Genomic DNA, 26925 nt, shown 5'->3' with positions numbered 1-26925 from the left:
TGTCTTGCTTACCCGTTACACTTTCTCCACACACCAGCCAGAGAACATTGATGTATAGAGAAGTCTTAATGACAGGAAAGTGTTCATTTTCGAGGGGTACTCGTCTCGCGAAGACAATTTCACCATAGACACATTTTTCAACAAAAATTAACAGTGAGGGGCTGAATTATGTAAATTTAGCAGCAGTCGATAAGAATTTGTTGGTGATTAGAAGCAAAGAATGTTAGGTAGCTTTTTAATATGACCTATATATTTGAATTTTTCCAAATCATCCAAAATTATATACATATGTTATGTCTGTCTGTCTGGTGTCTGTAAAACTTTGTTGAATCCCTTCAACCAGAGAATGTTAATGCAATGAGAAAGAGCAAATGTTAAATGAGCTTTCTTCGAGTTCTAATTTGTAGATTCAAACTAAGGTAATTTCAAATTCAACTTTCCTCACGAGGTGGGAATTGCAGATATTTACCACGCGAGTGACGCGAGTGGAGGGTTTCTATATTTACTTACCACGCTAGGACAGGAATTCAGATATTTTCTGCGTTTACCAAACTACTGAGGAAGTTCATAAGATTTTTCGGCACACTACTAAGGAAATCGAAGCGAATAAATTTGCGATTAAGAAGGCCGCGCGGCAGTTAGTTTGTGGTGCAGAAGCTAAAGTCGGCGGAATTATTCGCTTTGTTTTTTGGCACGTATTTAATTCAGGTTCAAGTCCTGAAGCCATATTTTTTTTCTTGCACATTTTTTTTTACAATTCAAACCAGGAAAGTTTGTAAAATTTTTGAGTTTATTTTAATTAAAATTTCTTTAAAATACTGTTTTTTTTGTATTTTATAAATGGAAATTTCTTTTCGGTATAAAATAGTTCATACTGGATATGACCTGATTTTTATATATTATAAATCAATCAAAACAGAAAATATGTACATATGTCTATAATCTATTTCATCAAATCCAAATTATATTGATGAGAAAATATCATTCTAATATCCGTCCAGAAAGCCAAACGCGCAAACACACATACATATGCATATAATTACGCATACAAACTTTCAACTAACGCAGAATATGTGCATATAAAACTGCGAATCGAATAAATGAGTGATTTAGAAAAGCTCATTAGTAATTGTAGTTTAGCGGAATCGTGAAAGACATGTTGTGTATGCAGTATATCGTCCCATATTTGACTCAGGTTCAAGTCCTGTACACAGCTTTTTGTTCGATATTTTTATTTCATTTTTTATATTTGGTTTAATTAGAATTGATTTAAAATAGTGTATTCAGGTTTTTCTAATACCTGTTATTTAGAAATTTATTTTCTATATAACATTATTCATACTTCTTTTGAATTAATTTATATGTAAAACAGCCATAAAGGCAATCATATGAATATGCATTCCTATATTTAATCCCTTTAGTCAAATCTGAACTACTTACATACAAATATTGATGAGAAAATATTCTAATATCCATGGATGCATCCAGAAAGCCAAACGCGCATACACGCATATGTATACAAATATATACAAACTTCAACGAACGCAAAATGTATGCATATAAAAAACAACAACTGCGACCGTCTTCTTGTCCGTCAGTGAAAAGATGGGATATGTATACCCTATGAGCAAAAAGAACCGGGAAGGTGATGTTGACTGTTTCCTTCGATTGCCAAGGCATAGTCCACCATGAGTACCTTCCATCGGGCCAGACAGTCAATAGAGAATATTATTTATCCGTTTTGAAACCTTAGAGAGATGCTGTGTGTTACAAACCGCCGGAAATGTGAGCAAACAATTCTTGGATTTTGCGTGATGATAACGCGCCATCGCACTGATCAAAGAGAATACAAATCGGCCTGCCGGGGGTGTTTGGAGGACTGGGTTAAACGTTGGCACATGTGTGTTGCTTCAGACGGGTCATATTTTGAAGGAGATAATATAAATTTGCCTTAAATTTAACTCTGTTTTGTTTAATTTAAACATTCCCGGTACTTTCTGATCATAAGGTACATATATGCGGCTTTGCGGACAGCAATGTGTGATTCGCTGGAAGTCGCATTAACTCGCGACTGTCGCACAGTTAGAAGACATATTTACATACATATAAGGGTGCATACATACATACGGAGCCGCGGCCACTCAACGTGACAAAAATTTAAGATTTATCAAATATTGGCAAATAATTCCACGCGAAATATTCCAATATTGACTATTTTCGAATGGTCGCGAAAATTGGCATATGGGCGGCTCGTTATGAATGAAATTGAAATATGAGCTCTAACTTATGAATGAACTTTTTGTTTTTGTTCTAAATTGTTCAGCACCGTCGCTGATAGAATCATGGCCGCAGCGACTGCGTCTACGAATGTATTTTGTTTTTGTAGTCGCTAGGCTTAGATTTTAGCTTTGGGCGACATGCGCATGTGAGGTATGTGTTTTTGTTGTGTTCTAGAACATTTTAGAATTTGTGGTGGCAAAGCGGCCATCGCGTTGCGCTTGCTGTTGCTTTTGCGTCTATCAAAGTATTGTGTTTTTGTAAGTATAATATTAGGAATATCGACTGGTGAAAGACAAAAGTACACGGAAGCAAGAAGGGAGCGCTGTGCTCGCGCATATATGCATGAATGTATGAACGTGCATGGATGTAGTAACATATGAATACAATTATTTTGTAGGAAGTTTAGAAGGCAAGTAGGTATACTCGTATATGTATGTATGTATATATGCTAGGACATAAACTAGGTATATATACATACATAGAGCAGAATTGTTTTTGCACTTGTTAGAAAGAAACTCGTTCACTAGTGCGTATGTGTATTTGATTTCTTGTAAGAATGTGATGTGCTATGACATGTGTACATACATAAGTCAAGGTTATTTGGGCATACTTGCATATGTGATATGATGTTCTTGCGCTTGTGCATTATTGTTTTTCATATACAAATGTACATACATACATATGTATGTAAATGCTGTCGAATACATAAACTATAAATTGACATACAATATAAAATAAGTGTTGATTTATCTTAAACCGTTCTTTTTTTCTGAATGCAAATACCTCCTATTGACATGTACATACATATTATGTACTTATGTATATTATCATATACCATCATTTCTTTACATGTAAAGTATATGTACGTTCATTTAAGTACATATGTGTGTAATGAAAAGCTTCATGAATTACTTTCAGAACTTTATTAAAATTTATTCGCGTCGCGCGCATGCACAAAACCTTTTGTTCACAACGCAGGCGCAGAAATAAACGCTCTGCGTATTTATCCTCCCCACGTGACTCGCCATCAATTCTCGGTGGAAATTTTTTTTTTTTGTGTTTAAATTTTTTTTTTATTTTTATTTTTTTTAATTTGTAATAAATTTTATGTATCCGCTTATCATTTCAAAAGTAACAAAATGGTAAAAAATAAGCAGTCGAAGAAATAAACGCACCGCCTATTTTTCCTCGCCACATGTTAGACTCGAGTTCAATTCCCGGCGCAAACTTTTTTTTATAATTTTTTTTTTTTAATCGTTTTTTTTAATGTAATTGAAAAAAAAAAATTATGTAATCAATTTTACGTATTCGCTTATTATTTCAAAAATATGAAAATAGTAAAAATTTAATTGGTTTAATGTCGAGGTGAGAAATGTGTTGTGTGTTGAAGTGAAAGATGTGTGGTGTTTCTAATTTTTGTGTGGGCAAAAGTCAGTGAGGTGTCTATAAACTCGGTGTGCTAAATTCCCTTACTTCAAATCTTTCAAATCTCAATTGTACTAAAAAAAGCTTACAGTAACATTTGCACCTTCTCATTGCATTAACATTCTCTGCTTCAACTGAGTCAAAATCCTCTATAGAAAACGCTTCATTACCAGGAAGATGGCATATGCAAATGTAAATTTGTGAATTTGTGAATTTATATACATATGCGCATATGTATATGCTGTGTGTATGTATGCTCACTAGCGACAGCTCAAAATAAAACGGTAAAGTTCTCAAGAAATCCAGCGCGCACTCATGGCGCAGCGCATATTCATAGGCACAGCATTGTACATATACACATATTTACGTACATATATTGATGCATACATATGTACGAAGCCGCGGGCACTCGACTTGACAAAAATTCAAGATTTATCAAATATTGGCAAATAATTCTACGCGAAATATTCCAATATTGACTATTTTCGAATTGTCGAGAAAATTGGCATATGGGCGGCTCGTTTTATGAATGAAAGTACTTGCTCTTAGAACTATGAGCTCGAATTTATCAATGAATTTTTGTTGCACAGTACAATAGTTGAAACTGTTCGGCGCCGCTGCGACTGTTCAGCGCTATGTCAACTAGAATGATGGCCACTACGCCTGCGCCTAAGACTGCATTTTGTTCTTGTAGTCGCTAGGCATAGAATTTTAGCTTGGACGACATACGCATTTTGAGGAATAAAGTGAGTGCCCTGTGTGTGTGGTTGTATGTACATGCATATGTGTATATTAATAAGCATTGATTTGCTTGAATTCAATTCACATATTTATATTTGCATATGCCATCTTCCTGTGTGCCTGGTAATGAAGCGTTTTGTATACAGAATTTTTTGATTTGATCAATTGAACGTACATAGATATAGTTAGGGCATCAAGTGTGCATATACGCACATGCACGTACGTCGATGCATATGCAGAAGACGTTGTTTTAGCATTTGCAGGAATTCGATCATTCGAATATTTACTCTCTAATTATTGCATGAAATATGATAAGGCGATGTTCGTGAGGTAGGTCATGTTGCTTCAGTGCATACATATGCGTGCAACACTATATTTATTAAAGATGCAATAGAACTTAGTTGTCCCATATACATAGGTATGCAAATATGTTTCTTTGAAGTTTTATTTTATTTATTTTAAATTTCAAAGTTTTATACTATCTATAAAATGCATACATATATGAATTATTCCCTGTAAAATACATATGTAAATTGAAAAAAAATTCGTTTGGCAAAGGAACAAAAAATGCATAAATGTACATAAATATGATAAGGCAATGCGTCGTGAGATAGGTCATTGCAGCTGCAGTGCGTGTGCACATACATTTGTAATACTACAATATAAGAATTGAAGAGGCAATTGAACTTTTGCACAAATATAACTATCATGATCTATGTATATATACATATATTGATATACATATGTACATATATTATACATATATTCATCAATATGCACTTTGAATTCTTGTCTAAAATTAATTTCGACTCGAAAAATTAGTAAAAATTTTCATCAAATTTACTAAAACGCGCACAACAAAATGTGAGGTCGTTTTATAATGTATTTTGTTTAAATTTTTCTTTTAAAATTAAAGCAACAAACATTAAAGTTACTTTGATTTTAAATGTTGTTAAAAATCTTTATTTGGTTATATTTGTTTGAAAATATAAATTGAATAAATTTTCGTTTATCAAGGGAACATAGAAATGCACAAGCAAATGCCTTGCAAAATGCCGTCGGCATTCGTCAATTTGATTTCATACAGAAACCAAAAACTGAGCAGAGCCAATGTACTTGTAAATAATTCAGTGTAATCAGCCCTGTTAAGAACTTCCCCGCTGTCGAGTTAAGCGAGGTGAAATAGTGTTCGCGGTTTCACTTCATTTTTGACAACTCACACTATTCGTAGCTCGTGAGACTTCTCTATTCATCAATGTTCTCTGCACCAGCGCTTCGACATTTTTACGTAGAGTCTCATTCTTTGCGGATTTTGCCATTTGCGGACAGTCCCGTTTAAAATGTTCTTTAGAACCACATTTAAAACATGCCCTTTTGTTGTTGTTCTGCTGCTTTTACTTAGTTGCTTCTTCGTATTTTGCCGATTCTGATGCCTGACTACAAACGCCTCTACTTTATTTTTTTCTTGAGCGCTCAAACGAATTTCTTCAGCCATTAGTCTGGCTCTCAAGGTGTTCAAATTCTGATCAGATGAACGCACCGATTCCCAAGCACTATGGAAATGATTGTATTCCGCAGGCAACGAAGTTAAAATTTTTGTCATAATCATCGAGTCTGATATGGTTTCGCCCTGATCACGAAGATGCTGTACAATATCCATTAACTTCGACAAAAAAGTTGCAATATCATCTTCTGTATCTTTTGCATAACTGTAATACTTCTGCAGCAAAAACAAAACACTCGCTGTTGATGTTTGCTCGTATACACTTTTGAGTGTATCCCACATACTCTTCGCACGAACACAGTTAAGAATCTGCATAAGCGGTTGTTTTCCCAATGCTGTACTTATTGTCCGGCGAGCTCTAGCATCAATTTTACGCCAATTCTTTTGTTCTTGCTCACCTGTCCTGGGCAATAGCTCTTCTCCGTTGGCCACACCATACATGTCACCAGCTTCCAAAATTTGTACCATTTGAAACTTTCATGTCAGCCACTGTGAGCTATCTTGCAGTTTTTCAATTTTGATGTCACTTTCCGAAGACATTATAATAAAATAATACGTTTTCTTTTTTGTTAATTATTAATATGAACCAATTATTGATATTTAGCAATTCGCGCGACCTATGGGATCTGGGCCCATAACCTTTTGAATAAAACGCGTGATTTCGTGTGAAAGAACAATTCAGTATTTTATTTGTAACGGCAAAAGCAAGACTGATATGCAAAGCCTACTTGCATGCATAAGCTTGAGAAAAGACTGAAGGACAGAAGGTCTAAAGAGAATGAAATAATGTTGCCATTTAACTAAAATATACAAATTATTTCAACAGATATCCATCATTTCCAGTCATTGTTTCAGCAATTAATTGCCTTGGGTAGTTTTTTGAACATTTACCATCAACCATACATGGAGAATTTTGATTTAACGTACCACACGGTCCATGAATCATGTTTTTGGTTACAGTAGTATGTAATTCTGGATCTTCATTTATATCTGGAACTTCAGCACATATAGTATGATTAATTTTATCTCTGGTTAGTTTTTGTTTTAACCAAATCAAAATATGCGCATGAGGCAAGCCTCTTTTTTGCCATTCTTTACTTATGTTTTACAATGAAATCCATTAGAGACTGTAGCTTTCGTCTAAACACTCTTGCAGTAATGTCATGCCTATCAGTAGCTGATTGCCCTGTATATAAATGATTCTTAATATCATACCATTTCGGATTGCATGTGTAAGAAAACTCAGTAGGCCATTCCTTTAAGGCCGGAGAAGATTTAATTTTTGAAATTGTCACTAAAAATATTTTAGTTTTTAAATGTCGAAGAGCTGAATAAAACGTTTATGAAATAAAGAAAATTCGAAAGGCCATTTCCTTTCAGGTCAGAAGTGGGATACTGACTCCTATTTTTTGTATGAATGCGCATAAATTCGTGCTTTGTTATGCGCGTTGGCAAGATGCATGCATATATGGCGTAGTGTATAAAATACATGCGACGGTCGTGGGAAAAAAACTATGAGCAGATTAATACGTGCGTGTTAATGTGTGGAAAGCGAGAGTTGAAAGGGAGCAAGGAACAAGCAGATATACAAAAAAACGAGTGGTGCAAGCGTGTACGAATGTACATATTGTGCGGGGAAAATGCCGAAAATAGTGAATTTAAGAGTGGAACAACTTAAAACGCTGCTGCGTGAACGGGAAAAACCTACGACTGGTTCTAAGGCAGAACTAGTCCAGCGGTTATGCGATTTTGAAAACAGTGACGAAATAAATATGGACGAAAGGTGTACAATGCCAGAGCAAATTAACGAGTTGCGGGAAATGATGCAAGGCATCACTACTTTGTTGCAACAACAAAGCCGTGAGCAACGACCAAGTGTAGAACAAACGGCCGCGAGTGTAGAAACTGCAACTACCCCGGTATCAATGGTAGATTCTTCGAGTGCAAGGTGTTCGGTGAAAGAGATTGCTGAAACTTTACCTACCTTTGATCCAACGAATGAACTTTCTTTGCCGGTTGAAAAATTTGTAGAACGTGTTAATCAAGCGCATAGTGCCTATCAGTGGAACGAAAGAAGTTTAATGCTAGCAGTTTTTAGCAAGTTGAAAGGTGTTGCCAAACTATGGTTAGATGCTTCACCAGAGTGTTACTCGAATTGGACAATTTTCGCGGAAAGGTTAATAGAAGAATTCGGTACTAAGCCAAACGAGGCAGAGATACATTACAAAATGAACAGTTCGGTGCGTAAATTTGATGAAAAAGTCGTGGAATATTGTTTTCGTATGAGTGCCATTGGGCAGCGATATAATTTGAGTGAATCAGCGATTATAAAATATACGCGGAACGGATTACGAAATCGGGAACTGCAAACGGCAATTGCTCCAATGCGATTTGATTCGATGAGACACTTGCGCGAAACGCTTGACGAGTATGATAAAAATCGTAATAGTACTCCAGGTTTGAAGTTTGAACAAAACAAAAATAGAAACACGAATAATGACGGGAATAAAGGTAGCGCTGAGAATAAAAGTAAGATAAAGTGTTATAATTGTTTTGAAGAAGGTCATATAGCGACCAGATGTTCTAAGCCACTACGAAAAGCGCAGTATGGTGATGGTCAGAAAGTTGACCCGAAGGTTGAGGCTGTGGAGCGTAATAAGAGAAATTCTACAATGACAAACCGTAAAGTCGAGTGCGATGAGGAATTTTGTATTAAACTGGTGTATGTTAAAAATCAAGCAATAAAAGCATTCGTGGACACAGGAAGTGAATGCAGCATGATACGGAAATCATGTGCTGATAAATTCGAAATTGAAACAGAGCCTTGCGTGTTAAAAATAAAGGGCATATGTGGAGGTGCGCGGTATGCAAGTGAGTTGATGAAAACTGAAATAAAAATTGACAGTGTAAAAGTAAATGTAATACTATATATAGTGGATGACGAGTTGTTAACGTCAGATGTATTGCTTGGAAAAGAGATTTTCAATCGGAATATTGTCGCGCACATAAACAGTGGACAATTGAAATTCGAATATCTACCGATCGCGGAAAATCGAGAAACGACGGTATCTGAACGCAAAGTTATAAATAAAAATCAAATAATATGTGGAGAACTTGAAAGTGCGCAGGGGGGAAAGCTATTCAGACTGTTGAACGAGTACAATGATATATTTGCAAATAATATCAGTGAGATAGGACAGACAAATGCATTATCCATGAAAATTAAGTTAGATACTAATGTACCTATTGCACAAAACCCATACCGTATACCAGAGCCGAAGAAAGTGTTGGTTCAACAGATGATTAGAGAGTTATTAGTTAACGATATAATAGAAATGTCAGAATCTGAATATGCGAGTCCAATTGTACTCGTGAAAAAGAAAAATGGAGAATCGAGATTATGCGTAGACTATCGTAAGGTGAATCAACATACCCGAAAAGAAATTTATCCAATGCCGCATATTGAAGAACAACTTCATGAAGCAAAACGTTATAAATATTTCACAGTATTAGATATGAATAGTGGGTATTATCAGATACCGATACATCCAGATAGTCGTAGATATACTGCGTTCGTAACCACAGAGGGGTTGTATCAATTTAAACGAATGCCGTTTGGGCTAAAGAATGCCCCAGTAGTCTTCCAACGCTTGATGGCAAAGGTAAAAGAACGAACACAGAATGAAAATATGGTGAACTACATGGATGACATTATGATAGGGGGTTCAACTGTCGATGAAATGTTGGCCAAATTGAGGCGTGTACTTGATGCATTACGAGAGCTTAATTTGACTTTGAATTTGAAGAAATGCGAGTTTGCAAAAGAAACAATTGAATTCTTGGGCCATACATTAACTCCAAGCGGAATTAGTCCAGGTACAGCAAAAACAATAGCTATTACAAATTTTTCAATACCTAAGAATGTAACTGAAGTACGACAATTTCTGGGGTTGAGTGGATACTTTAGAAAGTTCGTGGCAGGGTATGCCATTAAATCAGAGCCACTGCGACGTTTACTTTGTAAGGAACAAAATTTTCGATGGGGCGAAGAACAGCAAAGGGCTTTCGATGAGCTGAGGTTGGCGCTGGTGTCCAAACCGGTGATGACGTCATATAGAATTGAAGCCAAGCATGAGATCCATTCCGATGCAAGTTCCATTGGATTAGCTGGCGTGTTATTGCAACTTGAAGAAGACGATTGGAAGCCGGTAGTATATTTTAGTCGATCCACGAGCGAAAATGAGAAAAAGTATCATAGTTACGAGTTGGAGACTCTTGCAGTAGTGGAAACATTAGAGCGTTTTAAATATTATGTCTACGGGAAAGAGGTTACTGTAATAACCGACTGCAATGCAATCAAAACAGCAATGGCCAAGAAAGAGCTCATCCCGGCATAGCGCGCTGGTGGCTCAAAGTGCAAGAGTACGACATAAAAATAGAGCATCGTTCCGGTAAGCGGATGGAACATGTCGACGCGTTGAGTAGGTCCCCAGTAGAAGCATCGCGTGAAGTGGACGAAGCGTCCTTGTGTGTCTTGAAAACAGGTATAGACGAGCAGGACTGGTTATTTAGTATGCAGATACAGGATGTTGATGTCAAGCAAATAGTCGATAAAGTGAAGTCAAAAGATATTAAAACGTTAGATAAATATATACTTGAGAATGGTCGATTGTACAAGAAATATGAAGGTGCGAAATTGTGGGTTGTACCAAAGGCACTTCGATCAAAAGTTCTGTATGATTGTCATAATAATGCAGGTCACTTAGGTGTTGACAAAACTATCCAGCGACTACTGAGTTATTTATGGTTTCCAAGGATGAGGAATTATGTCAAATCGTACATCAAGTCGTGTGTAGAATGCGCCTATAACAAAGATCGAGGAGGGCGAAGAGAAGGGGAATACCATTTCGACGATATAGAACCAATTCCGTTCAAGACAGTGCACTTAGATCATTTAGGTCCATTCCCTAAAAGTAAACAGAGAAACGAGCATCTGCTGGTCTTAGTTGATGCCTTTACAAAATTCACAGTCATACGAGTGGTCAAGAGTACCAACACCAAACCTGTACTAGAAATAATAAACGAAGTTAGTAGTTACGTCGGTATGCCAGCACGAATTGTGACAGACAGAGGTACCGCTTTCACTTCGAAAGAATTCACGAAATATTGCAACGACAACTGTATAAAACACATCAAGAATGCTGTGCGTACTCCCAGAGCAAACGGACACGCAGAACGAGCAAACAGAACAATTTTGTCAATGCTGTTGCCAATTACCACCGAAGATAGATGTTGGGACGAAAGGTTACGAGAAATACAGTGGGCAATAAACTCAATGAAAAACAAAACTACTACTAAGACACCTCAAGAGCTACTGTTGGGTTACGCCCCCCGAGATGTCCTACAAAACAAAATATTATTAGCAATACAAGACGAACACTGTGCAGTTAACGATACTGATTTGGAAGAGGTCCGACGTACGGCAGCAGTCAAAATCAACGAGGCAAGACAGAAAGCCAAACTCAAATATGACAATCAGCACAATAAACCAACAGTATACAATGTAGATGATTTGGTGCTCGTCGACAATGAACCAATGAGTACCGGGCATTCACGAAAATTAGAGCCACATTACAAAGGACCATTCATAATCACGGCATCTCTTGGTAATGATCGGTATGTGGTTGAGGACTTGCCAGGTTCACACAGGAAGCAGAGACATTATTCATCGGTGTACGCATCTGATAAGCTGAAATTGTTGTGTAACCTACCACCATGCGACGATATCGAAACAGACGAAGATGAGACTACAGGAGAATCTACGGAACCTGAGCGGGGTCGCACCAGTATGTCAGGAGAGGCCGAGTGTAAGAAAACTCAGTAGGCCATTCCTTTAAGGCCGGAGAAGATTTAGTTTTTGAAATTGTCACTAAAAATATTTTAGTTTTTAAATGTCGAAGAGCTGAATAAAACGTTTATGAAATAAAGAAAATTCGAAAGGCCATTTCCTTTCACATGTGAAAGTTATGAATAAGTCGGGTCGACCATAATTTCTGACATAGCACATTGCATCTTGGGCGTATTCATGCATATGCCTTGGACTGCCTGTATACGATGAAGGTAATATTATCATTTGACCAATGTTATTAACGTCGGTATCGTTGTTAATTGCATCTCGTAAATGTATATATTCGTCACAGCGCAATTTTCTTTGGTTGAATCTAATGTAATTCAATCGTTCTGTTTCTATTTTCGCATACATGTCAACAATATACTGATGAAATAATTTACGACATTTTAAAATGTGATTCTCTTGATTTTCTCTTATCATGATTCTGTATGCATAATAATTCATTGCGCTTACAGTTTTATTTGTTTCTTGACCATTTGCTGGGTTTATTTGTTTTATATCAATCGAATAACCATCTTCACCACGACAGAACATAAGAGGATATTGTAATGCATGTTCGATGCGTTTCATTAACACGTTGCAGTGTATCATTTCTTCTTTGCAAAACAATGTCTCTTGGTTGAAATTCATCTCCAGATATAACAATTGCAACCTCGTTGCTTGAAGTTGGTTGATTGTATCTTCCACGATGTTCGCCGGCAGTCGTTTTATTTGCATCAATTTTAATTTTATGATTATCAGATGACAATCTTCCGATTGTTGTTTTAAAACTTTGCACCAAAACATTGTGTGTGTGTAATAAATCAAAATAATCAAGATGTGGATTATATTGAAATGCTGCACCATTCAAATTTACAGAATTGATATTTATTGGCCGATTTTGAGAACGTGACCTAGTACGATCTCTTTGTTGACTTAATCTATCAGCATGATTTTCCTCACTTTCATTTTGTTGGTGATTTTGCACATTTCTATTGTGACGTGTATTACGTCCTCTTGGCATTTCTTTTACCGAATCAAAGTGGTCTTCTTTATGTCACTCTGAGCTCTTGATTGCTACTTTTCTTGTTTTTAAACTGGAATTCGAATTAACATACTGTTAGCGCCATCTTTTAAAAATATAATTGAACTGTGAGCACACGTTGAAATGAAAATTACACAGAACAGAAATGGGAAATGATCAGCAAAAATAATATATATTTTTGAAACTTTTCTTGAAAATATCTACGGAAAGTGTGAAAACAATCTCTTTTCTTAAATATCTTAAGTAAAAACTTCTAAAATATTAATTATATATGTGTATTTTTCACACCATTTATTCACTGTTTCACTTGTTATCAATCATTTGCAAAATTAATATACATTTTGTAAATTTTTCGTGAAAATATCGTTGGAAAATGTGAAAACAATCTCTTCTCTTAAATATTTCTGACGCACTTTTTTTATCTCTTTGGTTGATGCCTGGAAACTGCTTCACTTGAACACTTTACCAAATAAAACACTTTCTTGTTAGTTTTAACACTTACTTTCACTATGCACTATTACTGATAACCTTTGGTAATCTTCTAAGAAAACGGCCATGCTTAAGTACGTTTTTAGCGACGACCTGTTCAGGTTCAGGCTAATGGTTTTGCTTCGGTTATCCCGAAGTGTGGGTGTAAAGAAGAAGTATTTAAGCAAAGTGTTAAGTTAGTCACAGCAGCATTGTGTTACGATTAATTATTGCAGGCGGTCAGCTACAGCTGTGCCTGCTAATTTGTATGTTTCTATTCTGTGCGAATGCAGGCGTGCAGCCACTACTATATGAATATATGTATATGTATGTATGTTTGCATTCCATTGAAATGTATGTAATGGAATGAAAATTTAGGCATAAATACTGCTGCGTTAACTTGTACATATGTGAGTAAAATGTACGCTCCATGCAGCCGTTTACAATAACAACCACACACGTAAAAAGAACGCTGCCTCGTGTATACTGTGTGTTGACGAAGAAGTAAAGGAGATTTTAACCAAACATAGTTACAAACCTTCTCCACATGTGTCTCTTCAATGTGGCAAAGTTTGATTAAAATCGGTTGAGCCATTCTCCGTAAAGTTCATCACAACGCGAAAAACCGCTGAAATTTTATATATATAGATTTTATATATTTCTAAATCTCTAATGATAACGAAAATGAGAAGTTTCTGTCATCAGTCTGATTACTTTTTCATAACGAAAATGAGTAGTTTGGCCCATCAGTGCCGATTACTTTTTGATAACAAAAATGGAAAGTATGATGCTGAGAAGTTTGTGATGACAACAATGAGGAGTTTAGTTGTCAGCAGTTATTATACTGTACGAATAAAAATGATTAGTTTTCTTGCCTTTAGAGCATAGTAGATATATTTTTCAGTTATAAGAATTGCTATTGGTAAAAGAGAGATAGAATATCACACCGACAAGGGGAAACTATCAGAACTTTCCCATGGCTAGATCGAAAATGTGTAGTTGGATGAGGACAGTGATGATGATAATATGAATCTTATATGATATTCAGCTGTCTTGTAGGGTAATAAAATATAGGTACTTGTAAATGCGTTGGAGTTTTTGTCGAAAGTGCTCAGCACTGTCTTGTAAGGTTCTTGTTTATTGGCATTTTGTTTGTAAACAATGATCATGCATGTATGTGTGAAGTGTATATATGTATGTGGTGTATAAATTTATATACATACATATGTATGTGTCTTTGTACTAACATCGTTAACTCTCCTCTCTCTTAAAACGGATCATCCCCGCTATGATGCTGCTGCGACTTTCTGTTCAAGACGGTTCATTTCGATTTCGTATAGTTCGTCAATTTGTCTTTGCCTGTGAAGAATTCTTCTATTTTCATAGTATCGCCAGAAATGTACCATACCATAAGTGATGACTACTAAAGTAAGGAAACCCATTATGATAAAGAACGTAAAATATACTGGGTTTTCTTCAATAGGTATCAAAAATGTTGAGAGTTAGTGGTGAATTTGTAGATTGAGTTTGAGGAAAGGATGCGGAGTACTTCAAGTTGTTCGCTGTGTTGATTGTGCATGATTTCTCTGAGTTGTCGTTCATGGTTGTAATATATGATATTATCGATGGTTGTAGATTCATTCTTCTTCTTCTTCTTAATTGGCGCTATAACCGCTTACGCGATTTTGGCCGAGTTTAACAAAGCGCGCCAGTCGTTTCTTTCTCGTGCTAACCGGCGCCAGTTGGACACACCAAGTGAAGCCAAGTCCTTCTCCACCTGATCTTTCCAACGCAGAGGAGGCCGCCCTCTTCCTCTGCTACCACCAGCTGGTACCGCATCGAATACTTTCAAAGCCGGAGCGTTTGTATCCATTCGGACGACATGACCCAGCCAACGTAGCCGCTGGATCTTTATTCGCTGCGCTATGTCTATGTCGTCGTAAAGCTCATACAGCTCATCGTTCCATCGTCTGCGTAGATTCATTAAAGTGTATTAATTTAGGGTCTGATATATGCATGTTGTTCCAAGTGTGCTGGTAATCTGTAAAAATTTATCCATTCTCTAGGATGCTGACTGGAGCATTATTTTCATGGATTGTTTCGCAATGGGATGATGTATCCTTTTGTAGTATAATTGTCAGAGGGTTCCGACTTACAAATAAAGTTACTCATATAAGTTATACATTTGGATATTCTTTGATATTTTTGCGATCTTAGGGTCTAAATTAATTTTAACATGCTTATGTGCTAAAGGATATAAATTAAATAGGCTACATTTAGTTTCGAGGATAAGATATTTCTATATTGTTATAATTCCTTCTTTTATATATGTTCTAATATATTAATTATTCTAAGATCTAGTTCTTCGTGGTTTATTAAATCGTACACATCTTTCAAATTTAATGTGCCAGAATAAAAATCATTAGTTTTCGCAAAATTTATAGTGTTTGTTATTGATTGGAGGTCATTATAAACTTCTGTTATAACAATGTTTTCGGTTACAGTTTTGGGATCAGGTGTTTCGAGTATTCTTTCGAACTGTGAATTAATTGTTCTTTGCTTATTATTATTTTCTAAATATTAGCATATTAAGTGATGTTTTGATTTCTTCAAGGTCATCGTTATCTGGTGTGTCAGTAATGAATTTTAACACGGAACAAAGAAAAATTAATGATCTTTTGGGTCTATAAATATTTGGAATGAGTTGACTTTTTCAGAGTTTCGATTTTGTTCACTAAAACTTTAGTTTCAGGTTGGTTCTCTGAATTATATGATTATACTTTCGTACGGCGCTAGTATTTTTGAAAGGTTAGATATGTGATACAAGAAAGTTCTATCCTGATAAATGTAAACAGGGTCGGTTTCCACTAGAACATATTTCCTATTAGTTAAATCTATTATATTGTCACAAAGTGCGATAGCCATACCGACATTTTCACGAAAAAGTCCCTTATCTTGTTATATAACCTCTAATATAGGAAAAAAGTCGTTCTCTTAACAAAAGAGTTTCTCTTAACTAAAACTCATAAATTAAATTGTACGTAACCATAACACATTTATTTAAAAAATTATTTAGAACAGGCTAGAAAAATGTCATGAAGAAAGAACTTAAAATTCCGAAACGAAATAATCAAAAAAATGCTAAGTCAAGTTACTAAAATGTTAATCTGGCCATACTGGTGCTAATATGACGTCACTCATTGTCAAATTCGCTGAGAGGAAAGTAACGGTACCACGATAGGCACCATTTAATTATTCTTTCCATCATGATTTGTTTATACTTGTATGTCACTCTCTGCCTCTCATTTCTCTCCGGCAGCCATATTAATTAATTTGCTTGGCTAAAATTTCAAAAATCGTGAGCTCGAATCTCTGTTGATGAAACACCGAACTGGTATGTAAAAGTTTTTTATTGAAAACAAAAAAAATTAATTTTATATATTTCTAAATAAAACATTTTATGATAACGAAAATGAGAAGTTTTTGTCATATCAATCTGATTACTTTTTAACGCATTTAACGAAAATCAAGAGTTTTTGTCATTAGTGTTGATTAATTTTAACGATTTTAACGAAAATGAGGTGACTTTGTCATCAGTGTTGATTAATTTGAACGATTTTAACGAAAATGAGGAGTTTTTGTCGTCAGTGCTGATTAATTTTAACGAAAATGAGGAGTTTTCGTCATCAGTGCTGATTAATTTGAACGATTTTAACGATATAATATGGCTGCTGTGAAAAAAGTACTAGTGTGAAATTTGGCTATGTTTGTTGTATAGCCGTCATAGCCGAATGAGTAGATGATTAGCTAACATTTGGAAATTCGTGAAATTCTAATGAAAAAAATATAAATAAACTAGCGGACCCTCACCCGCTTCGCTGGGTGAAAGAAAAATATAAATGAAAAGTTTTCTTAGTTTTTTTCTTGTTTCATCATTTAATTCATGCTCGGCCATTATTTTGTAACTTATTCTAATAACAATGTTTTATTTATTTTAGTGACTTACTCTAATGATTGTAAACTAACAACTTATTCTAAAGCCTTCTTATACACAAAATTTTTGGTTTTATTTTCATGCGGTGTATAAATATAAAGTAACGATGGTTTCCCCACTCGAGAACGTCCTACATACAGTTGCCCATGTCCAAATCATGGATAAGTTAGGTCAAATCTACATAATTGAAGTGTTTGACCTTGAGACTTATTGATTGTAATAGCAAAAGCAAGGCGAATGGGAAATTGAAGTCGCTTAAAATCAAAAGGCAAATCTGTTGAAATCATTGGAATGAGCGGAATCAAAACATCTTCACCTTTAAATTTGCCTTTCAAAATTGTTGCTTCAATTACATTGTTCATTGTCCGTTTCACTGCTAATCTTGCCCCATTGCATAGTTTCGGCTGATTGATATTTCGCAACATAATGATCACTGCGGCAAATTAAGTGAATTCAAAAATTCAATTGGATAATTCACTACATCGTCGGGATTAGTGATTGAATCAATTGATTTATATGTGACAACTTCACCTGGAATTTGAGTCAAAATACTGGCATTGATTTCATTGACATCGACATTTTTGGCAGCTAATATAGCTCTCTCGCTTAGCCAATCTTGATTTCGATAGTTTTGTGCAATATTTGGGAATACATTTTGCACTAATTGTACTCTTGATTCTGTTACGGTACAAAAATTAGTTGGAAGTGTGATCATGCCTGTATTCTTATAAATTGGCTTTCGTCCATTTCCAATTTGCAACAAATGTTCGGAAAATTCAGCAGCTGTTGGATCATTCTGTAACTGCACACGAACATTAGTAGTTAATGTGAGTTTTTGAACATATCTCCACAGATTAGAAGATTTAAGGCACGCTCTCAATTCATCAGCTGCAGTTGATTTGGGTATAACAGGCAAAGTTTGTCGAAAATCACCGGCCAATAGAATTAGTGCACCACCAAATATGTTTGTGTTATTTCGAAAATCTTTCAGTGTTCTATTTAAGGCTTCCAGAGATCTTTTATGAGCCATCGTACATTCATCCCATACAATAATTTTACATGTTTGTAAAACCTTTCCCATTTCAGAATTTTTAGAAATGTGGCAAGTTGGTTCTTCATTTACTTGCATATTTAATGGTAACTTTAATGCAGAATGTGCAGTGCGACCGCCGTCCAATAAAGTTGCCGCTATTCCAGATGATGCTAAAGCCAATGCAATATTATTCTGGGATCGAATGGTGGCCAAAATTAACGACAACAAAAACGTTTTTCCAGTCCCACCTGGTGCATCTAAGAAGAATATTCCTCCTCTTTCATTTGCAACATTGTCTATAATTGTGTCATATGCCTGCCTTTGTTCTGTGTTTAATTTTGGTAGGTTTGTTGTTACAAATGTGTTCAGATCATTTCGATCATATTCTTTTTCACGTCTTAATTCTGCATTGTATGCATCATGCATCGGTCGATTTGGTGCGATCATACCTAACTCAAAAGTCTTCGATTTTAATTAATGCCTCATTATATAATTCATCTGTATAATTCAAATTTGGATTTGCAGTAATGCGACGTACCTGATGTAGGATATCTTCTGTCATGTATTCTTGGTAACTACTCCACAATTCTTTTGGGTTTGCTGGGAAACATGTAGCAATAATGATGGCAAATAGTGTTCTTATTTGGTGTGGAGAAGTTGTTGCACATGCATCCATAAGAGTTGCATCCCACTGATCATCATTTTCAAGCAAATTCAATTCTTTGCATGCTTGCTCATAAGTACAACAAAGATGGCCATTAACTCGTTTCAAACTTTCGAATGATCTTGGGTAGGGAATATCAACTAAGAGTAAACGTAAATAGAAACATTCCACTTTACTTGGATGCACAGTGTAAAGTCATCCGATTGCATCACCCAAATGAACACCTGGATATCCATCTACAGGTAATTATTTATTTTCACAGTGATTATTTATTTTCACAGTGACTGTTTTTCCATTATCTTCTACGGTACAATGGATATTTTTGAATAAAACGCGTGATTTCGTGTGAAAGAACAATTCAGTATTTTATTTGTAACGGCAAAAGCAAGACTGATATGCAAAGCCTACTTGCATACATAAGCTTGAGAAAAGACTGAAGGACAGAAGGTCTAAAGAGAATGAAATAATGTTGCCATGTAACTAAAATATACAAATTATTTCAACACTCCTACTTTTAGTTACATTTCAAATTTATAATTAAAAAAAAAAAAAACTTTCAGATACACAAAACTTGATTTCTTACATGAATCTCAAACCTAATTGTTCCCTAAAATTAATAAATTTATCTTTTGGAAGCGCCTAACCACGGTAGGCAGGAAGCATCGATAGGTTGCATAAAAATGTCGACAAAAACTGCAAGCTGGGTTGTATTTGTTGATGATTATAGGTGCAAAATCCGTTGGAATTGAAATCCTACCTGCTCCTTTTCAAAAGTTATTCATATTTTTATATTTCAGGTTGGAACAATTTGGAATAAATATCAAAAGTTATTTTCTAAATAGATATGTAAAAGTGTTGTATACTCAACACATGGTATATAATACGTATATCAATATTATGTAGCTATATTATATATAATATTATATATTAGTTACGATAAATGCCGCTAGGTGGCAGAGGGCAGTCGAGTGCTTCCCGCAATAGAAAAGTACAGTTTAAACTATTAATATAATATTAGTGTTTTCTGGCAAATGTATTTTCTAGTTTTAGAAATTCTTATATGAGAAGATTAATTAATAATGAATAGTCAGCTGAATAGTCGGGTGAATAGTCAGCATCCGCTTTATAAATGCGATCATGAAGAAAATCGCACAAAAGTATGCGCTCTTTGTGGGAAAAAAATTATTTTCCAAAATAAACCTTCCCATCATTTCTTGCTATCTGAAAAACATATTAAAGTTATAAAAAAGCACACTAATGGTGAATTTAATATTTATAATAGTAAATTCCCAAAAAGTTTATGTAGCTCTTGCCGACTAACTATAAATGAATATGGAAATGATATTTTCAAAAGACCTTGTCCAACTATGCCCAATTACGAGGATCTTAAATTATCAAAAGAAACAAGAACGATGGGTTGTAATTGTTACATCTGTCTAACAGCACAAGTTACGAGTCATAAAAAAGAAAAAAAAGGTAGAGGTCAAATTAGGGATTTCTCTACAAATATTCACGCAAACAAGTGTTTTGATGATACTTCGCAACAAAAAGATTTACTTTCTAAAAATGAGGCAAAGGCAACTAAACCGAGAAACTCAGTTCCCAAGAATTACAATCAACATTTGTATGAAAAATCTAATATCCTGGAACACATTTATAAAGAAGGTTTCTACGAATTCGAAACATCCCAAGATGGTATTAAACACAGACCAGTTGTGTATGCTACTGCATCAGAACTCGTAGACTTTGTCTTTGAAAATCGAAACATTGAACATATTGAACAATCAAAAATAAAAGTAATGGCAGTTGGAGGACAAGATTTCTTCAAAGTTTCTCTTTCAATATCAATTCCAGAAGACGACTTGAAAGAAAATGACTTGGATAAAAGTAAAAATGTTTCAACTTACTCTACTGGTGGAAGTATGGCAAATAAACGTAAGTTGACTAGTGTATTTAAATTGCTTTTATTAGGCATAGTGCCTCGGATTAAAGAGACCTATGATAATTTTAAAATTTTGGTTGAATTGACGAAACTCAATGAGATACCATTTAAATTTGTTAGAGATTTAAAGCTCGTTCTATTGGTCAATGGGCAGCAAACTGCAACGGCTTTCTACCCTTGCCCTTATTGCTTCGTCACATTAAATGAATTAAAAAGTTATAATAAAATGATTGAGGAAAATTATATAAGCAGTGATGACAAAAATCTTGATTTAAAGACCTACAAGCATTTAAAAGATGACTACTTTAAATTCAAGAGCTTGGGTAATGATAAAAAAAGTCTAAAGAATGTCGCAGTACAGTAAATCACCCTTTATTCATTGAATACGGCACTACTGAAGATGATAACTTGTACGTACTTCAGAAGTGCATTCCTCCTGAACTACACCTATTACAAGGGTTTGTCAACCATCTTTTCTGGGACGGTATAGTTAAAATTGAGGAAATTGGAAAATATAGAGCGTTATTGTGGCCGAATAAATTAGGTATATCTCATAAGAGCTATCAAGGAGATATGTTTGAAGGCAATCAATGTCGAAAATTACTTAAAGAGGCCGATAAATTGCAGGATCCTGAAATTTACGAGCTTGCAGGACCATTTCGTTTACAGCCTTATATTGCTGCCTTTAAAGCTATGAATAAAATTGTTGAAAAGTGCTTTGCTGCCAAAAAAGCTGATCTTACTGACTTTAACAAAAATTTAAAAGAACTCCGTGAAGCCTTAAAAAGTACTGAAATTTCTCAAACACTAAAAATTCATATTATCCTGGAGCATTTGGAGGAAGCAATCATATTCTTGAATAATGATGGCTTAGGTTTATGGTCCGAGCAGGCGGGAGAGTCAGTTCATAGCGAGTTCAATAAATATTGGAATAGATTTAAAATAAATTTGCTAAATGAACCATCTTTTATAAGTCGCTTAAAGAAAGCTGTCGTTACATTTTCATCACAGCATGTTTAAATTTACAAACTTAAGTTTAAATAGTAACACATCTTAATATCTAAAAATAAAAAAATAAAAAGAAATCTAAAAAAACAAAAAATCTGAAAAAAAAACAAAAAAACTGAAAAAACATAAAAAAATAGAAAAAAAAGGTACAAAGTAAGTTACCTCCAAGTGGTGTACCTTGGAAACGGTTAAAATCGGCTAAAAACTTACGTAAGATTCTTTATTATTCTCTTGCATGCAATGCTTTTGAAGAAAGAAAAACCTGCTCTGCGGTATTCCTTGATATATCCAAGGCGTTCGACAAAGTATGCCACTATGGGCTACAGAAGAAAATAAATGCGTTGCTACCCAAGCAGTACTCCACCATCCTACATTCGTATTTATCCGACCGTTACTTCAGAGTAAAACAAGAAGATTCATATTCATGTATCAAACCAATCAAAGCAGGGGTTCCCCAGGGAAGCGTACTTGGCCCTCTATTGTATTTGCTCTTTACATGCGATCTGCCATGCAATTCAAACTGCGTAACAGCTACTTTTGCCGACGATACAGCTATTCTTTCGATAGGAAACACGGAAAACACATCGACATCACAATTACAATTATCCATAAATGAAATATATGACTGGACCAATAAATGGCATATTAAATTAAATGAAAGCAAGTCTGTGCATTTAAATTTCACCCAAAACAAAATCAAATATGTTCCAGTATATTTAAATGGTAGACAGGTTCCATACTCAAATACTGCAAAGTATCTGGGCATGACTCTAGACGCCAAGCTAAGATGGAAAGCCCATGTAAAGAAAAAGAAAGAAGAAATGGAATTAAAATACAGAAATATGTATTGGCTTATGGGAAAGGAATCAGCACTATCCACCAATAATAAAATGATTGTATACAAACAAATTCTGAAGCCTGTATGGTCCTACGGCGCACAGTTATGGGGTTGCTCCAGCCACAGTAACATTCAATCTATACAAAGGCTCCAAAACAAAATTATTAAATGTGCAGTCGGTGCTCCGTGGTATATCCGTAGCTCCGATCTTGAACGCGACCTAAATATTGACTCGGTGGTAGACACGATAAAAAAGATAGCAAAAGCCCATGATGAAAGGTTAAAAAACCACGTCAATACGGAGGCCACTATTCTCGCTAATCCAGCTAATTGGAGAAGAAGACTGAAACGCAGAAAGCCCAAAGACTTAATGTACTAACCACACCTTCGCGTTAACTGTTGTATATACCTTATTTTCTAAATTCTAAACAAATTGCTCGTTAGTTAATAAGTTAGTGGTTGTCAACACAAAACATCGTGAAGTCTGGACCACCAAGACCAAACCAAAAACGCTTGAGCCACACCAGCTCTTTCACTGCACCAGAAGCAGCAATGTACTCGGCCTCTGTAGTCGATAAAGATACGCACTTCTGACGTTCTGAGCACCAACTCACTATGCTATCGCCGACCATGAATACACAACCTGATGTTGACCTTCGCGTTTGAATATCACCCGCGTAGTCTGCATCGCTATAACCACGTAATTCAAGATCGCTGCTACTTTTATAAAATATACCCATGTTCATCGTTCCATTGAGGTACTTCAGTATACGTTTCACTGCTTTAACGTACGCTGCCGTCGGCTTTTCAATATACCAACTCACGTTTGACACAGCAAAGGCTATATCCGGCCTTGTACCCACCGCCAGATACATAAGACTCCCGACTGCCTCTCTATAGGGAAACTTTATCAGATCACCATCATTGTCAAAATCGCTCAAATTGGTGGAACTGTCAGCAGGTGTGACTGCAAAAGAAGAATTTTGCATATTAAACCTTGCAATTACCTTGTTGGCATAAGCATTTTGACCGATGAAAATTGAACCATCAGCGTCGCGGTGAATTTCCGTAGATGCTTCATGAGCTCCGTAATGAGCTCGCTATTTGTTGCTGCAACTAGACCATCATCAACGTAGATTACCAAAATCAAACACCCATCTTCAGAATTGTGCGAAAAAACACATGGATCGTAACTTGACATCTTGAGCCCAAAATGTTGAAGAAAATCTGTAAATGTTTTATTCCAGCTGCGTGACGCTTGCTTGAGTCCATATAAACTTTTTGCCAGTTTGCATACACGGCCACTCCCGTCGTCATACCCTTTCGGCTGTTGCATAAAAACGTTTTCGCTTAGGTCGCCATACAAAAATGCCGTCTTTACGTCAAACTGCATAAGATGCATTTTACGAACTGCTGCCATAGCCAAAATGCATCGAATAGAAGTAAATCTTGCCACTGGACTAAAAGTTTCTTCGTAGTCAACGCCATGCTCTTGAGTAAAACCCCGTGCAACCAAACGTGCTTTGTAGCGTTCAACTTTCCCTTCAGTATCTTGTTTGAGTTTATAAGTCCCCTTATTGTCAATGATTTTCTGATTTGAAGTTTTTTCAACCAGTGTCCACGCTCCATCTTCGATCAATGAGTCAAATTCATCATCCATAGTTTGCTGCCATTTTTCGCGTTCGTTAGACTGCATAACCTCCGCAAATGATTTAGGCTCCTGACATATCATAATAGCCGCCGTATGTTGTGCAGTTGTTCTGCTGCGTAGACGACTAGCTATACAACTTCTATCGTTGTTATTCTTGTTGCTTACATTTACCGCATCATCGTTGTCAACTATCTCAACGTCGTTATCTTGTGTGTCTTCTTCTTGACACTTCTCAGCGTCATGCAAGTTTTCAAAGCGTTCTTCTTGCATTTTATCTGTTTGCAATTTAAACGTCACTGTTTCCGGAAGGAGTTGCACATCACACGAAATTTCCACTTTTTGATGTTTTGGGTTCCAAACTCTAGTAGCTTTGTGATTGTCAGCATACCCGATGAAAATTCCCTTCCACGATTTTGCATCCAACTTGCGCCGCTTTTCCTTAGGTAAATGGACGTAAACTTCTTCACCAAAACTTCGCAAATGATTAAATTTTGCAGGCTGCCCATACCATAATTCATATGGCGTTTTCTGTGCCACCGTACTGGTTACCGTACGATTCAAAACGTATACTGCCGTATTGACTGCTTCCGCCCAAAATTTAAGCTGCATTTCTTTTGCGTAAAGCATCGTCCGTGCTATTTCCATCACTGTTCGCATTTCTCTCTCTGCACCACCATTCTGCTGCGGCGTGTACGGTACTGTGAGTTCATGTTTAACTCCAAACTGATTAAAAATCTTAGTCAACTTATCATTGACAAACTCAAGCCCATTGTCTGTCCGCATTCGCTTGATCATTTTTTGATCCATTTTCTCAGCTTGCATCAAAAAACTTTTGATAGCACCAGGTGCTTCTGATTTTTCTTTCATGAAATACACGAAACGTAGATGTGAATAGTCATCTTTAATAAGCAGAAAATATCTAGCCCCGCCGATCGATTTTTCTTGCATTGGACCGCAAAACAGAGTTATCCACAGCCTTTCGACTTCACTTCACGCGATTTAAAGCTGCCTCTATGTTGCTTACCCAGTATGCATCCTTCGCACGTAAATTCCTCTTCAATGAAATCTACATTGGAGCTCTTGAGGAACTGCCTAACATGTGTCGAATTCTGATGACCCAGTCGATTATGCCACGTACGCAAAGCTAACTTCTCACTTACCGAAATATTTACCATGCTAATCTCCGGAACCTTGATCAGCATTTGAAACAATTTTCCATGACGAACTCCCACTGCAACAGTACTTCCGTCTTTTCTAACGAATTTGCAGTTACCGCTATCCCATCGAAAATGAAAACCACGATCTAGCGCCTTTGTTTGTGAAAACAAATTATATGTAATGTCCGGCACGTAAAGCACATTTGTCAAAACTTTCTGCATCCATTCTTGACCGTCATTAACTAAAACATTGATGTCACCTTTTCCTGCTGCTTTAATAGCACGCCCATCGCCAACTTTGACCATATCATTGTACTGTTCAAACGTAGTGAACCAATCTCGCCGCTTGCTCATGTGATAGGTTGCACCCGAATCAAGTACCCAGCTGTCTTGCTTACCCGTTACACTTTCTCCACACACCAGCCAGAGAACATTGATGTATAGAGAAGTCTTAATGACAGGAAAGTGTTCATTTTCGAGGGGTACTCGTCTCGCGAAGACAATTTCACCATAGACACATTTTTCAACAAAAATTAACAGTGAGGGGCTGAATTATGTAAATTTAGCAGCAGTCGATAAGAATTTGTTGGTGATTAGAAGCAAAGAATGTTAGGTAGCTTTTTAATATGACCTATATATTTGAATTTTTCCAAATCATCCAAAATTATATACATATGTTATGTCTGTCTGTCTGGTGTCTGTAAAACTTTGTTGAATCCCTTCAACCAGAGAATGTTAATGCAATGAGAAAGAGCAAATGTTAAATGAGCTTTTTTCGAGTTCTAATTTGTAGATTCAAACTAAGGTAATTTCAAATTCAACTTTCCTCACGAGGTGGGAATTGCAGATATTTACCACGCGAGTGACGCGAGTGGAGGGTTTCTATATTTACTTACCACGCTAGGACAGGAATTCAGATATTTTCTGCGTTTACCAAACTACTGAGGAAGTTCATAAGATTTTTCGGCACACTACTAAGGAAATCGAAGCGAATAAATTTGCGATTAAGAAGGCCGCGCGGCAGTTAGTTTGTGGTGCAGAAGCTAAAGTCGGCGGAATTATTCGCTTTGTTTTTTGGCACGTATTTAATTCAGGTTCAAGTCCTGAAGCCATATTTTTTTTCTTGCACATTTTTTTTTACAATTCAAACCAGGAAAGTTTGTAAAATTTTTGAGTTTATTTTAATTAAAATTTCTTTAAAATACTGTTTTTTTTGTATTTTATAAATGGAAATTTCTTTTCGGTATAAAATAGTTCATACTGGATATGACCTGATTTTTATATA

The sequence above is a fragment of the Anastrepha ludens genome, chromosome X (genome assembly GCF_028408465.1).
Source record: "Anastrepha ludens isolate Willacy chromosome X, idAnaLude1.1, whole genome shotgun sequence".
Taxonomy (NCBI): domain Eukaryota; kingdom Metazoa; phylum Arthropoda; class Insecta; order Diptera; family Tephritidae; genus Anastrepha; species Anastrepha ludens.
The sequence above is the reverse complement of the archived record's forward strand: the minus strand, read 5'-3'. Positions refer to the sequence as shown.